The sequence below is a fragment of the Primulina tabacum genome, chromosome 8 (genome assembly GCF_025594145.1).
Source record: "Primulina tabacum isolate GXHZ01 chromosome 8, ASM2559414v2, whole genome shotgun sequence".
Lineage (NCBI taxonomy): Eukaryota > Viridiplantae > Streptophyta > Magnoliopsida > Lamiales > Gesneriaceae > Primulina > Primulina tabacum.
In genome coordinates, this window is record NC_134557.1 from 30,925,722 (window position 1) to 30,943,385 (window position 17,664).

A 17,664-nucleotide genomic window follows, 5' to 3' on the forward strand; every position below is an offset into this window, starting at 1 on the left:
TGAGCTAATGGCAGTGTTGAGAAAAGTGCGGGAGCACTTGCACATAGCTGTGTGGGTGGATATCTTCACAGATGGTCATATCTATAAGCAGATGCTTCGAAAGGAGCTGAAGATCCTTAGGCGCATAGCTAGTTCTCACAGCTTTTCCAAGACATCTACTGGACCTTTATCTGCTTGGTTGAAGATGTGGATAATTGTTGTAGAAGTGAAATATAATGATATAATCTAAGCACATATTTATGGTTGAATGAAACATTTATTTTGGCTTAACTTTGTTTTTCTTTTTCCTGCAAATAATAAGTTTCATTAGTTATTATATATGAATTACGATCATAAACAGATGAACTGATGACTGGTTAAGCGTTAGGTAATAAATGTCAAACTGATATCAGTTGATAATGAACAACTGATAGTTAAGAAGCCTCGGTAAATGAGAAAGACGCTTCGGTTGATTTGAGTCTCTTCAGTTTCTTCAACATTTAAATTTCATCTGTCTATAAATAAGATGATAGAATGTGAGACAATAACAGTTCAATATGTCGGATTCAAGTAACTCTGATGCATGCAGTAGTTCGCATATTCAAGTTAATGAGAAATTAAGTCCTTATTTAGAAGAATTGAAGAAGACAATGGAAGAATATGTCTTGATGAAAGTGATGTCAACATGGTTCAAGATTCATGATTTGCAGAGGGTAAGTAGTAGTGGTGCTGTTCCTACTCGTGCTCAAGCAGCAACAACAAGAAAATACATTGATCGTTTTGAAGTTAGGCATGTTACAGATCTGATTGATGACAAATGTCTGTTAGAAGCAATGTTATGGAAGGAATGGCATGTGGTTGAGAAGATTTCTACAACTAGGTCATTTTCTAGAATCCAAATTTATGAGTTGAATAATTGGATTAGAGAATGGCAGGATTCAGTTGGTTCTATGATATCTTTTGTAAACTGGGATCGATGGTATTCTTAATAAAGTATTATTTTAAATTTGTTGTGTTCTTATTTTCTGCAGATAATTCTATTAGTAAAGCAACATTAGTAATAATTTTAAGATAGATCAATTAAACCAAGAATATTGCGAAAGTAAGAAAACTTAGTCTCGGGTAATGGTTTGGTGAAGATGTCAGCTGCTTGTTGCTCAGTTGATATATACTCCAGTCTAATGTCCTTCTTCAAAGCATGATCTCTAACGAAGTGGTGTCTGACATCTATATGCTTTGTCCTTGAGTGAAGAACTGGATTATAGGTGATGGCAATTGTACTCGTATTGTCACAAAATATGGGTGAATTATTTGTAATTACTCCATAATCTCTCAGTTGTTGCTGGATCCAGATCAGTTGTGCACAGCAATTACCAGCAGCAAGGTATTCTGCTTCAGTTGTTGAGGTAGCTATAGATGTCTGCTTCTTGCTGAACCAAGAGATCAGCCTGTCTCCTAGAAACTGACAAGATCCACTTGTACTTTTACGATCAAGCTTACCATATGAATATTCAACTAAATTGAAAGTAGAGTCTTTAGAATACCATAACCCAACATTTTGTGTACCCTTAAGATATCTCAAAATTCTTTTAGCAGCTGAGAAATGTGATTGCTTAGGATTTGCTTGAAATCTAGCACACATACAGACAGCAAATACAATATCAGGACGACTGGCAGTTAGGTATAACAATGACCCTATTAAACCTCGATATAATGTCGCCTCAACTGATATCCCCCTTGATCAGTGTCCAATTTTACTGATGAGCTCATGGGAGTATTTGCAGGTGAACATGATTTCATGCCAAATTTCTTCAGCAGCTCCTTTGTATATTTAGTCTGACTGATGAATATGCCAGTTTCCAGTTGCTTCACTTGTAGTCCAAGAAAGAATGTCAGTTCACCCAACATGCTCATTTCAAACTTATCCTGCATTAGCTTAGCAAATTTCTCGCATAATTTGGGGTTAGTTGACCCAAATATGATATCATCAACATAAATTTGAACTAATAAAATGTGATCATTCTTAGTAAATTTGAACAAGGTCTTATCAACTGATCCAACAGAAAAATCATGATCAGTTAGGAATTTAAGAGTTTCGTACCAAGCTCTGGGAGCTTGTTTAAGACCATATAAGGCTTTGTTCAAATGATATACATGATCAGGAAAGTTGTGATTTACAAAACCTGAGGGTTGTTCAACATATACTTCCTCTTGTAGTTGACCGTTCAGGAATGCACTCTTTACATCCATCTGAAAGATCTTGAAATTCTTGTATGATGCATAAGTAAGAAACATTTTGATTGCTTCCAGTTTTGCAACTGGAGCATATGTCTCATCATAGTCAATTCCTTCTTGTCTGTATCCTTGTGCTACTAATCTTGCTTTGTTGCGTCCAACTGAACCATCTTCGTTCAGTTTGTTCTGGATCTGATGGATTTCCTATTACCAGTTCAGGTGGATGTGATTTTTTCCATCTGTACTCAGTATTTGTTGTATCAGCAATTCCTTCAGTTGGTAACTGAACACATTTTCAGTCTCAGTTGGTGCTTCGTCAACTAGTATTTGAGTGTTATCATTATGCTCTATCAACTGATCATTAGCAACGACTTCCTGTGCATCTAATTTATCCAGTAGTTCTTGTTCAGGTGTTTGAAATATGTTTTGACTATTATGACATTCATTTTTGTCGTCATCTTCCAAACTGATATCTGTAAATCGATCAACTAGCTCAACTTGATCAGTTGGCTTATTAGTTAGTTCAATTTCATCGAAATCAACTATCGATAGACTGAGGAGAAGACCGACTCATATTGTAGATCTTCGATATAGACAGCCAAAGTCTGGGACTAAGAACGTACCACCATCTAGCTGGGGTAAAGTAGATGGGAGAACGTTGCGTTCTTATTCAGATCGGGATCCCTAGATTAGGATGAGTCGAGTCAGAGTCTAGGAGTCACAGAGTGTGATTCAGAGTTTGTATTGATACATGTTGTTCAGATTTGATACTTGTTATTGATATGTGTTTCATGCTTGTATATATGATTTTATATGACTGCATGTTAACATTGTTTATACTGGGATATTTATCTCACCGGAGTTATCCGACTGTTGTCGTGTTTGTATGTGTGCATGGCAATAGGTGAACCAGGTTCAGGGTCGAGGAGATGAAGGGAGATCGTGATTAGAGTGGAGACTACGGACTTGATTAAAGATAGGGTTTAGACACTTGAGATTTAGATGTTAAACCTTAGTTGATGATTGTATGTAGTACAAGACTTGTACCTTTATACTGATGTGTATATTAGATTGAATTCCATTACGTTCCGCAATTCATATTGTATTTTAGAAAAAAAATTTAGATCCTGTTTATTTTTAGTGATTAAATTGTCCCAAATGATGATTAAGATTATAATTAGCGTCCGGGTCCCCACATTTTTCCTTCCACATGCTCGCGCATGTGCGCAAGGTTCTCTGCCTGTCTTGTCCATATGCGCCCTGCTCGGTCGCGCATATGTGCGAGGGGTTCAGTCCTCGCACATAATTCAAGTCTTCTTTTATCTTTCCCGGTCTGATTCTTTCCGTCTATAATAACATCAAATCACAAATCAATAATTTCAGATAAACAAAATAAAAATCTCGGGCATTACATATATTTAATGTCCCTCTACATAGATCCTTTTAGCACTCGGATTTTTTTCTTGTCAAATCTCACACACAATCTTATCTACTTTGGATAAGGTTTGATAAGATATGATAAGTCATTTACTATCCATGTGTTTCTAGAACCTTCTAAGATTCTCCTTAATACAAAGTAGAAAATCTACTAATCAGTGTTTGAGTAAGAAACTCTAAGTTTATTATCTAAGTTTATTAACTGACGATCAGACATCGTCAATGGGACAAGAGAAAAAATCTTGTTATTATGAAGCAAAGTCAATTTTTCCGAAAATCAACATTTCCACTTAATCAATTTTGGCAACGCTTATTTCAGAACTCATTCAAAAAATTTAGGCAGTTGCACTCTCCTCAATATTTAGCAGTAATGATAACTCTCACAATTTCCAAATAGTGGAATCCAAGTAATAAAAAAATTGACAATTAAATGTCAAATATAATACCAACAGTACCTCATCTTGCTTCACTATCAAGTGTTGTTGCTAAGCCACATGGGTTCACAGAGCATCCCCAATTATTTAACATTCACTTGGAAGGAAATGGTGCTGATTTGTCCACTGCTTCATCAATGGAGGAACGTAGGAAATTCTTGTAAATGGAACATCGTGAAGCAATTCCTAAGGTCCATTGACACAAACAATTGTACCATATGTAGCAATATTTGTGAAACATTCCAGTGTCAATGCAACTGGTTTACCTTAAAATTCAAATATGTTTGTCAATAAATTTTACTAACTCTATGTTTCACTAATATTAAGTAATATCACTACGAGTACAATTACACATGTAAAGAATCATCTTTGCTCAAAATCTACATGTCATCATCATTGGTTTTCATGTCGTCTTCATTCATGTGATGTAACTTCACTGAGCAACTGCCTTTTTCATCAATCGAAATGTCGCATGAAACCTTTCTATACTCCATTGCTTCAAGTTTGGGTATACCTGCATCATGTTCTAAAATTTGCTTATTTGCCTCCATCGGCTCTTTTTTATGCTCATTGATTACATCTTTGGCAACATCAGCACTCTTTCAAATTCTGCCAACATTAAAATAGATTGTTGGAGTGATATGACCTCCAATACCCCTCACTCGCCCACAATTGTTTCGCTACCAGGTGCTTTTGTAAGTATATTCTCTTTTTTCCTTTCAATTTTCAACTTACCCTCCTACAACAACAACAAAAATCCAGCAACATATGTGAAATAATTTTATATTGTGAATAAATTGGAGGGTACATATGGAAATATGCTGAAAATACCTACTATTTCTCCAGCAAAGCGTGCATATCCTTTATACGCAAGCCGATGAGAGTATATGTTATGTTTTCTTCTTTCTTTTGTTGATCACTTAGTTTCTAGTTATTTCAAACATTCTAGATATCAAATTTCAATATAAATAAGGACTCGGGGTCAACTAATTTTAAATAATAAATTAAAAATCTTAAAAAAAAAAAATTCGACATGTTACTAATGACAAAAAAAACTTCAATCATATCTTGGAATACCATAGACAATAGGTGGCTCATTCAACTCATAGGGTTTATCAAGCTTTTGAAAAATGAACGTCTGATTTAGATGGATTTTGCCTTGACACCACTTATTATTTGCTGATTTCAAATAGCCCTTCTTCCACCTTGTGTCAACATTGCAAGTCAATTGTAAATACATTAAAAAAAATTAACACGTAACATTAAATATAGCATAACAATAGGAATATTATAATCATCAAAACATGATAACTTTCTTTCATTAACCAATTCCAGTATCAATTCTTTAACGTCACTTGGAACCTACTTCCAATTCTTATCAATAATCTTATCATTTCTCCGGACAGAACACCAACATAACTTTTCATTTCAACAACAGCTTCTCCTATTGGTTGTCCAAGTTTATTGAATGTAACATCCTTTATAATTCCTTAAATCTTTTTTCTAGCAAGCTTATCTATTTGTGTATGACTTCTAGACGTTTTTGTGGTTTCTATATCTGTAGATTCCAACACTTTTCTTCCCGTCCCAACTCTCTCCAGTGGCAGCACATAGAATTTTTTATTTACTCTTCCCATTTTTTCAAGCCATATTAGTCTCTTACTGTTTTTTGAGCAATAGAAGTTGTGGACCCTATGATAGAAGTTATAGTTAATAGCTGATATATACAACACATACAAAGAAAAATTAAAATAAAAATGCATAAACTGACAGCAACATGACAAAAAGCAAGAGAACATATGAATATTGAAAAAAAAAAAAACCATCTTCGAAAGGTAAATAACATATCACTAACTATTGTCTACAAACATGTATTCAAAAGAGAAACAAATTTGCCTTCATAAGAGAATATTCATCATTTAAATATTGTCAACCCAAGTCTCATCACAATCTTCACGAATACATCATGGTCATTATCATCTAATCCATCAACATCCAATGATGGAACCCCCTGCTAAAATATTGATAGTTAATTAAAGTGTCTTACAGCTCGTCACCATTTTTGTATTCAAAGTACTCCTTGCTTGGAGTTGCAAGTACAACACTCCATAAAGGATCTTTGGAATTTTCAATGTAATATATTTGCTTTGCCTTATTGGCCAAGATAAAAGAGTCATATTTGTATCCAATTCTATTGAGTTTTACCAAATTGAAACCAAGATCATCTACTTTAATACCGTTATTATTCTCGATTGCATTTAAACATTGGAATTTGAAATTTGTAGTAATCAACTACCCATATTTCTTATATAAATACGTAAAAAATCATATCTAACACAATAGGGTTTTTATCATTTGCACTAGAAACTTGCATTATATTCCGATTAAGCTGACTCTGGAATTTTGAACAACTCATATATTATCTCGCTCTTTTTTAACATAAGTAACCCCATCAATCAAATAACTAGATTACTTTAAGTAACCCCATCAATCAAATAACTAGATTACTTTAAGTAACCCCATCATCTTGTGACCAGCTCTTGGACTTAGCCCTACGATGAAATCTTGCATTCAAATACTCCATGTGTTCCTTAATTCAATTATTAGAAATAAACAAACCAAATTAATGTAATCAAAGCATTAAAGTATTGTAATTCATTTTAAAACTTGGACCGGGGTACCGATTTTAATCCGAATTAACCGAAACTCAACCAAACTTTTCCAAACTTAAACCATGACTCAAACCTACGTGACCAGCCCTTAAACCACTTATTTCATACAACCTAATCCCTTCAAAAGACCTCAACCAGTCGCTGAAATTTTCTGCACCCTAGAGTACGTACCGAACCCTAGTTACCATATCAAGCTAAAAACTCGACTATACACCTAACCAACTTGAACCAGCATCAAACCAACCCGTACTAACCCACCTCTGAACCCTTCTAGACAGTCCTAATCGTGGACTCTAACCCCATGCACATGGTAGTACACAATGCATCTGAAACACCCTCGCCGAACTCTAAATCGAGACTATCTTCTTCGATTTCTTCCTAACCCAAGACATCGTGCACGAGCTGCTCCAGGGTGTGAATCAGATCCACCAGGGTCTACTTCACATCCAAGGCACGTCCCCTGCACCGCTGCCCTCCCCATTCACCTGATCTAGTGATCACTCGACCCTAGAACCAAGAACACTCATTCATCCCTACCTTCCTCGATCCAAAACTGATATACCCACTAGAATTACTCGAAAAATTGGTGTAACATGAACCTTAAACGTCAAAAATCCAGCAGCCCTTCAATCATTACAAAATCGTGAGATTACATGAAGAATGGTGTAGGTTTTTCATTAACTTTTCAGACCAAACACACAAAAACGTTAAGTCTGATGCTATTCACGTAAATACAAACAAATTAAACATGAAATTATGTGAATGATGAGAAAAAAAACATTTTATGGCGTGCCTTTGCGATTAAACGCTCGAAAACTTGGATAACTACGCGTAGAACGAACACCGAAGAGACGCAAAGGGATTTATTTGCAAAACCAAGGGAGAACTCGAAGGTGGCTGCTGGATTATTTTGAAAATAATGCTGCTGCTGAAGGGAAGGGGCGGTCATGGGTTTAGATTAGGTTTAGGATTTGCAAATGATGTGTTTAAATCAATCTTAAAGGTGTAAATGGGCTCTTAATTAAAATAAAGGGGATTAAAATGGTTTTAAGCCCACTATACAATAAAATAAACACATCAAGCCCAATAACACTCGCGGAAAATATTTTGTTTTAGTACTTTTTTGAAAATATTACTTGAACCCTCAAAAAGTCCTATGACTCGCTAAAATTTGCGTATCGGTTAAAAATATAACCTGGCGAGTAAAAATACTCAACAAGGCCCATTTTCAAAAATTACCCTTAATCACACCATATATTAAATAATATAAAAGTAATTATTTAATAAAAAAATTTTTTCCTTGTTATCCATGGTCTCCGTTCCTCGTTCCAGTTCGAAATACCACTTAAAGCCCAAATGTATGAAACTATAAACAATCCATGTACTAACTCACATAATCATGAAATAAACATGCACTTACTGTATTAGAGTAATTAAACACATATTTTAGTAAAAAATTTTGCCTTTGAGGCAGCATGGAACAAGAAAATACCGCACATTATCTCCTGTATATGTGCGAAGAAGCTTATGAGATGTGGCTGCCAAACCTTTCTAGCATGTGTTATTTAAGCACTCGTTCTTGTCAGCCATAAGCTAGAGGATGTTGAGGTTGTCAGAGACTTTCCCTGTGTCTTTTTATGAGGACGTTTTTGGTATTCCACCGAACTGAGAGGTGGAATTTTCTATGGAGTTGATGTCGTTCACTGTGCCAATTTCTAAAGCACCATATTGTCTAGCACCCGTCGAGATGAAAGAGCTAAAATATCAAATGCAAGAGTTGTTGGACAAGGGTTTTATTCGCCTGAGTTGTTCTCCATGGGGCGCATCGTATTATTTTTGAAGAAAAAGGATGGTAGTATGCGACTCTGAATTAATTATAGAGAGCTGAACATAGTCACCATCAAGAACAAGTACCCATTGCCTAGAATCGAGGATTTATTTGATTAATTGCAAGGAGCATTGATTTTCTCAAAAATAAATTCAGGATATCATCAGCTGAAGGTGAAGGAGTCTGATTTTCATAAGCATCTTTTATGACTCGATATGGGCACTACGAGTTTATGGTGATGCCATTCAGGTTGACCAATATGCCAGCGATCTTCATTGATATCATGAATCGTGTATTTCAACCGTATCTAGATCAGTTTATCTAGCCTTCATAGATGATATTCTGATTACTCGAGTAGCAAAAAAGAGCATAGTCAGCACTTAAGAACGAAACTACAAATACTGCAAGATAGGAAATTATTTGTAAGTTCAGCAAGTGCTAGTTTTGACTCAAGAGATTAGTGTTCTTAGGCCACATCATTTCTAGAGATGAAGTTCAGGTCGATCCAAGCAAGGTCAAGGCGTTTAGTGAATGGCCAGTACGAAAGAGCGTAACCAAGATCCGTAGCTTCTTGGGTCTAGCTAGATACTACCGGAATTTTAATCAAGGATTCTCTTCTATTGCGGTGACCGCCTTGACAAAGAAGAATGCAATGTTTATTTGGGGTTATGACTGTCAAGAGAGTTTTGACAAGCTGAAGCAAGCTTTGATTTCAGCGCCAGTTCTATCGATGCCATCGGGGCAAGGAGAGTATGTAATCTACACAGACGCGTCGAAGCTTGGTTTAGGCGCAGTCTTGATGCAAAATGATCGAGTGATAGCTTATGCATCTAGATAGTTGAAGGTTCATGAGAAGAATTACCCGACTCATGACCTCGAGCACTCAGCAGTAGTATTTTCTCTCAAGATTTGGAGACATTACTTATATGGGGAGAAGTGCAAGATTTTCACTGATCATAAGAACTTGAAGTACTTCTTCACCCAAAAAGAGTTGAGTATGAGATAGTGAAGATGGTTAGAGTTGGAAAAGAACTACGAATGCTATATTATCTACCACCCGGGTAAAGCTAATATAGTTGCATACGATTTGAGTAGAAAGACAGCAGTCATCACGCGATTGACAGTTCAAAGACAATTGAAAGCGGAGATTCGATGATTCGAAGTTGCATTGTATGCTAGGAGCGAGGCTCCTATTCTTTCTACTATGACAGGTCAGTTGACTCTGAGATATAGAATGCCCGACAGTCAGTCTTTTGATGAGCAGTTGCAAAAATGGAGACTGAGAGACGAGTCCAACGGTCGGAAGCTATATTCTGAGGAGGATGACATAGTTTAATATTGAGATCAACTTTGGGTTCCTAGTGACGATTCATTGAGAGAAGTTGTTATGAAGGAAGCTCACCATATTCCATTCATCCTGGTAGTACGAAGATGAACATGGATTTGCAGTTATTGTATTGGTGGCCAAGCATGAATTGAGACATCTTACATTTTGTATCCGAATGTTTGACATGTCAGCAAGTTAAGGAAGCGCATCAGAGGTCTGTCGGAAAGCTTAAGCCACTTCCTATTACCGAGTGGAAAGTGGAAAATATTACTTTGAATTTTGTCGTGGGGTTGCCGAGAACTATCAAGGGATTTAACGCTATTTTGGTGATAGTTGATCGTCTTACGAAATCAGCGCATTTTCCACCTACTAAGCCGACATTCACCATGACACAGTACGCAAAGCTGTATATTCGAGAGATAGTCTGACTGCATGGGATTTCAGTGTTCATTGTTTCTGACCGAGATCCCAGGTTCACATTGTCTTTCTGGAAGAGTCTGCATTCAGCAATGTGAACTAAGTTGTTATTTAGTATAACGTTTCATCCTCAAACTGATGGACAGTCCAAAAGGGTTATTAAAATTTTGGAGGATCTACTCCGAGCTTGTGTGATCGATTTCCAAGGAAGTTGAGAACCGAAGTTACCTCTAGTGGAGTTCACCTATAATAATAGTTACCAGTCGTCTATGGGTATGGCTCCTTACGAGGCACTATATGAGAGGAAGTGTAGATCATTGATACATTGGGACGAGGTTGGTGAAAGAGGAGAATTTGGTCCAGACTTGATCAAGCAAACAGCGGAGCTAGTAGTCAAAATCCGAGATAGAATGAAGACTGCACAAAGCCGACAAAAGAGCTACGCTGATAAGCGATGAAGAGAACTAGAGTTTGCAGTGGGTGACCACGTATTTGTGAAAGTAACACCTATGAAAGGAGTTATGAGATTTTCCGAGAAAGGCAAACTCAGTCTGAGGTTCATAGGACCGTTTGACATTTTAGAGAAGATTGAGACATTATCTTATTGAGTGGCGCTACCATCAATGCTAACTGGAGTGCATAATGTGTTTCATATCTTGATACTGTGAAAGTATATGTCGAATCCTTCATAGGTACTGAACTATGAGCCTCTGCAGTTGACTCCAAATATGTCATACGAGGAAAAACCTATACAAATTCTGGATAGACAAGAAGAAGGCTCCAAAAAAAGTTATTTAAATGGTCAAAGTTAAGTGACTAAATCACTTAGAGGAGGAAGCTACTTGGGAAACCGAGAGGGACATGAGGAGTCGCTACCTGGAGTTATTCGGTAAAGTTTAATTTCGAGGACGAAATTTCATTTAACTGCATTAATTAAATATGGTAGGCATGTTTACATGTTTAAAATGTGGTTTTCTTCTAGAATGCATAAAACAGAGTTTTAAAGGTTATTCGACACGCGATCGAGGAACAGAAACCATGAAGCAAAAAAGGGAAAATATTTTTATTAAATGATTATTTTTAATTATTTAATATATGGTATATTTTAAATGGTATTTTAGAAAATGACAACTTTTGAGGTGTTTTACGCACCTAGTCGTATTTTAAACTAGTAATTGATTGTTGACGAAAATAGGGACTTTTTGGAAACTTGGTTAATATTTTCGAAAACTTCCCTAAACAAAATGATTTTCCTGCTATGTAATGGGCCTAATGGGTCTATTATACCCATGTTATTGAGCATAAACCTGTACCTTATTAATTAAATCAAAATAAGCCTCAAAACCCTAACCCACACACACTAAAACACACGCCCCACACCAAGAAACCCTAGGAGTTCCATCAGCAACACACACACACGGGTTTTGAGAGCAAACTCACGTAAGTTTTGAAGGGAATTCAGCAAGGTTACATCCCACGTCTCTCTGCCAACGTTCTTCGCATCTTGAATCGTTTTCGTGCCTAAAATACGCAAAGGCATGCCTTAATCTTCCTTCACTAATTAAATTGTTTTAATTGTATGAATTAATTATGGTAAGCATGTTTACATGTTTAAAATGTAGTTTTCTACTAGAATGTATGAAAATGTGTTTTAAAGGGTATTCGAGACGCGATCGAGGAACGAGGACCGATGACCATATAAGGGAAATTTTTTTTATTAAATGCTTATTTTTAATTTTTTAATATATGGTATATTTTAATTTGTATTTTTGAAAATGGAAACCTTTAAGGTGTTTTTATTCGTCAAGTCATATTTTAAACTAGCAATAAATTTTGACGAAAATAGGGATTTTTTGGAGGCTCTATTAATAATTTCAAAAAACAACCTAAACAAAATATTTTAATACCACCTGATGGGCCTAATGGACCTCTTATACTAGGGTATTGGGCCTAGCTTTCTACACAAGTAATTTTATCAATTAAAAGCTTTCAAAACCATACCTACACACACAATAAGACATGCACACCATATAAAAATAAACTAGGACTCCTAGGTCAGCAGCAACACGCCACACACAACACATTTTTGAGGAGGAATTCACGTAAGTCTTGAAGGAAAATCAGCATGTTTGTATCCCACGTCTCTCCATCAACGTTCTTCGCATTGCAAATCGTTTTTCGTGCGTAAAATACACAAAAGCACACCTTAATCTTCATTCACTCATATTTCACACCTTATTATATCTTTTGATACATGATTGCATGAAAAACATGAGGCACTTTGTATATTTTCGTTTTTATGGCATAACATGAACAAAAATAGAGTTTTCATCTTTTAAAACTCTTTCTTATGATGCACAAAGGGGCTGTCATGGTAGGGTTACTAGAAGGGATGTTTTTCAATATTATTAACGGGTCCATAGAAGCTTGGCAAAGGGGTGGATAGCAAGGGAAAAGCAAGGAACGAAAATTGGGTTTACTAGGCTAGGGCGTGCGTTTTTGTTGGAGAAGAAGGAAGGGGCCGCACGGGGAACTTTCTGGGAAAATGGTAGGGCTCATGAGCGTCCTACCATCGAGCCATGTTGTATCACGCAAGTCTGGAGGGGCTAGAAGCAGCAGGAACACGGCTAGGACACAACCTAGCCATGGCCACGAGTTGTACGGAGAACCATGCACGTCCTCGTGCATGGCTATCTAGGAATGGTATAATTACGTCTCAGGGGCTTGTTCATGGTCCTAGGAAGGTGTCATAGGGGCTTGTTGGGTTGTTTATGGGCTAGGTTCGAAGGAACTAATGGTTGGTGCAAGCTAGGGTTTCGAATAAGATAGGGCAGAAATTCGGCGGCTGGTTTAGGCTTGTTCAAGGGCTTTAATTTGTTTGATTTGGATTGTATAAGGTATGGTTAGGTTTAATAAACTATGATTCAAGTTAGGTAAAGTTTGGTTAAGTTTCGAGTTGATTCGGGTTAAAACCAATTTATATGATTAAGCTATTAAAACGAATTAGGAAGTTCTTCGAGGAATGAAGTTATGTATAAGGAATATTTATCTGTATATTTTAAGTTGTTATGTTAAGTTTACATGAATTTGGGTCGTTGTTTTAAGGTCCAAGGGTAATTTGGGAAAGTTAAGTTTTCAGGGTCAAAATTATCATTTTACACCTGAAAAAATGTTAAACGTTCTGGCAGTACCTTGAATGCTGTAAAGAATGCTAAAATGTTTACTTTAAATTTTTATTGAATTTTATGATGAAACGTTAATGCTAAAATACGTGTTGGATACTTGGTTTAAAAGAAAAATATATATAAATATATATATATATGCATAGATTTATATAAGTGATAAAAATAATGAAAGGTTGAAGAATGTGACTTGATTGTGACATAAAATGATATGAATGAAGATATCGTGAGGGAAAAGGACTCAGAGGGAGCCCGTTTATGGGAGAAGGCCCTTGAGGGAGCCTGATGATCGTATTTCCATCGAAAGAATATGATGATATGTAAGGCCAAGACTCAGTTGATGGGTGAGAGTATCGCTGATGTCCCCGCCGCCTGGTACCATGGTTATACGTAGATAATCCATTTACCTACAGCTGAAACAAAGTCACAATTAACGATCTGAATTTAACAAAAATAAAATTTATATGTATGTGAGGAAAGGAAGTCTCGCGCATATGTGCGAGACGAGGCACGCATATGCACGAGCAGGTGAAGTCCTAAGTGCCAAGACAGTAGGTCTCGCGCATATGTGCGAGTATTGGACACGCATATGCGCGATATTTACTGAATGAAAAAAAATAAAGAATTGACACATGTCTCGCCATGCATGTAAATGTGTAAATTTCTCCATCAACTTCAGAATTTTCATCCAGGAGAAAAATGAAACCTCCATGGTTAAATCCTCAAGCTTCTTCATATATTAAAAACTTGATGATGCAAGATCCGGCCGTCCGATTTTCAATCCAAGTTTAGTTCCGTGCTTCTCACGTCAAGAGCTTCGAAGGGATGTAAGTTTTCTTCTTTTCCTGCATGATTCGAAACTTTGGTGCGAGAGAAATCATAAATTGATTGACATTAGGTGTTCTTGAGATTATGATAAGCATATAATCGAAACCGGATCGAAGAACGGACAACGTATGCAATTGTTATCATTTTTCCAGCCTATGTTTGAATGAAGTTGTGCATATTTTGGCATTGTGATTTGCAATTGTTATTGGTTATGAGTTGTGGTTGTATCTATTGATCTTTGAGTTGCCGGGTATCTCGATATTGCGCCGTTATGCCGTCGAAACGTAATTAGATTGAGATTGATCATACCATGTCTTGCTTTGAGGTGTATATTGATATTGTGCCTCTCAAAAATGTCATTCCAGATTTGGTATTGAAGGCTTCGAACTCGAGAATTCCACTTCGAAACCGATAGAAGAATGAATAAAGCAAGATTGAGATTGGTTGCGTCAAACCAAGAACTACGAAAAGAAAGGTATAAATCAATGTTAAACCGGGATAGATAACTCGAGTAAGATATGACTTGAGTTTTCCCAAAACCACATACTAAATTGTTATTGCTTTGATGTGTTTGAAATTCTTGAGATTAATATGCTTAGTCTATTGAGTTATAGAAAAGCATATATTATGAGATAGACATCTTGGATGAGTCTTTGGTAGAAGTGCCAAGTCACTGGACGTTTGGTTTATATCAATGCGCTTAGGAGAAGATCGACTCCTATTGTAGATACTCGAAATAGTGCGCCGAAGTCCGGAAATAAGAACGTACCACCACCTAGAAGGGGAGAGTATGTGGGAGACTTGTTACGTTCTTGTTGAAACCGGGATCCCTAGATAAGAGTTGAGTCACAGATTAAGACTTAAAGAGTTTTATTTAAAGCTTTATAGCGATTCCTAGACTATGATACATGATATTTGACAAATGTTTTATACTTCTGTATATGCTTGTATGAAATACAAGTATACGTTGTTTATACTGGGAAATATGTTTCTCACCGGATTTATTCGACTGTTGTTGTGTTTGTATGTGTGCCTGACAACAGGTGGGACATGATTAGGGTCGAGAAGAGTATGAAAGATCGAGATTATAGTGGTGATCCGGGCTTACACGTAGAAACTGGTTGTTCAACACTTGATATGTTGTTGATAAACACTAGTTTTTTATGACTTTATTTTGGAACAAGTTTTGTATCTTTGATCATGTTGTAGATATTGAACTTGATCTTGTAAATTGAATAAAATGGAACATAACTTGTTGTAGTACTTTAAACATTTGTTTATGAGGTGCACGATTTAAAAAATAAAATAAAATTTTCGACCTAGCGCATCTAATTGATCCATTTAATCCCAATGACGATTGAAGAAAATAAGTTAGCGTCTGGGTCCCCACAACAGGTGGTATCAGTGCAGTATGTTCCTTAGACTGAAATAGAAACGAGCAAGCGGGGTACATCGAGTTTTCTTTCTTGCTTTTATGATACTAGCATGCGATTTATTGTAATGTTTATTTACATAATTTTATGCTAGTATGACAGCATGTTTTACTGCTTTAGAAGATACATGTTTGCCTGATTATCTGATTTGATTGGAAACGTGTATTATTGGAGAATGAATCAGAACCCATTCTTGATCAAAAGTATGATGATCAGAGGAGGACTGGGACATATTTGTTAGATTTGATTACTAACCATTTTGATAATCAGATATGCCTCTTCGAAGAGCCACAGAACAGGGTAGTACTTCAAATAATCCGATGGATGTTACAATGACACCCATGGAAACACTGTTGAAGAGATTTCAGTCATTCAGACCACCGAATTTGAAAGGCACTGAGACGTCTATCGACTGTGAGAGCTGGCTTGATGATATTGAGATGTTGTTTGATTCACTTGACTATACAGATGAGCGTAGAGTCAGACTGATTGGGCACCAGTTACATGAGGTTGCAAAAAGCTGGTGGCTCACAACCAAGAGAGCTTTGGAGCATCGAGGTACGGTAATTACTTGTAAAATCTTTAAAGACGAATTTTATCAACGATTTTTCCCAGTATCATACAGAAACGACAAAGGTGCAGAGTTTGCTAACCTGAAACAGGGTCATCTGAACATTGAAGAATACGGGGCCAAATTCTATACTTTGCTACGATTTGCTCCTCATAATGCTGATAATGATGAAGCCGTGGCTGATCAGTTCATCAATGGGCTGAATCCTGAGATTTTTACACTGGTAAATACAGGGCGACCAAATAATTTTGCTGATGCCTTGAACAGAGCAAAAGGAGCTGAAGCGGGCTTGATCAAACAGCGAGGAACTTTGTACATCGCTCAGACATAGAAACATCAACAACCTTCAGCTCAGTTCCACCAACCACCTCCCAGATTTGATAGTGGCGGTAGCAGTAGTGGGAAGAAGGATAATCTGAAAGCCCGAGGAAAACAATTTAAGAAATCTGGAAGCAGCTCATCTAGTTCTAGTTGTTCACGACATACTGGTTCTGGCCAGAATTATACAGGGGTCTATTACAGAACATGTGGAGGAAGACAGCCAACATAGCAATGCCAAGGAGTGTTTGGTAGTTGCAACATCTGTCGACAGCCGGGACATTTTGCCAAAGTCTATCCACAGCGAGGTTCTCAACGATCCCAGGGAGCAGGATCATCTGGATCAATGGCTCAGGCTGATAGACGATCATCTTCTGTTCACTCTTTCCAGCCACCAACTACCCAGTCACAACCGAGGCCAGGAGAAAGCCAGATTGTTAGCCAGCCTCCGAGACAGCATGCCAGAGTGTTCGCATTGACCGAGGAACAGGCCCAGGAAGCACCTGATGATGTAGTTGCAGGTAACTATACTCTTTGTGGTTATACTGCTTATGTGTTGATCGATACGGGTGCATCCCATACTTTTATCTCTGAGCGATTTGCATTGATATATTCTTTGCCGGTTGAGTCATTATCTGCTGTAGTATCTGTCTCTTCACCTTTGGGGAGAGGTCTTATATCAATGAATTCTGTTAGACATTGTATACTGCAGTATGATGGTAATGAGATAAAGTTAGATTGTATTGTACTCGGTTTGTTTGATTTTGACTGCATTATCGGTATTGATATGCTAACCAAGTACAGAGCTATCGTAGATTTTTTCAGAAAATTGTAAGATTCAGACTTGAGATGGCTGATGAATGGAAATTTTACGGTAAGAGTTCCAGGGCTCGAATTCCTTTAGTATCTGCTTTATCTATGACTCGATTATTGCAGAAGGGTGTAGAGGGATTTCTTGTGTATTCAGTAGATGTACTGAAGTCGAGCCCTTCATTGGCAGATT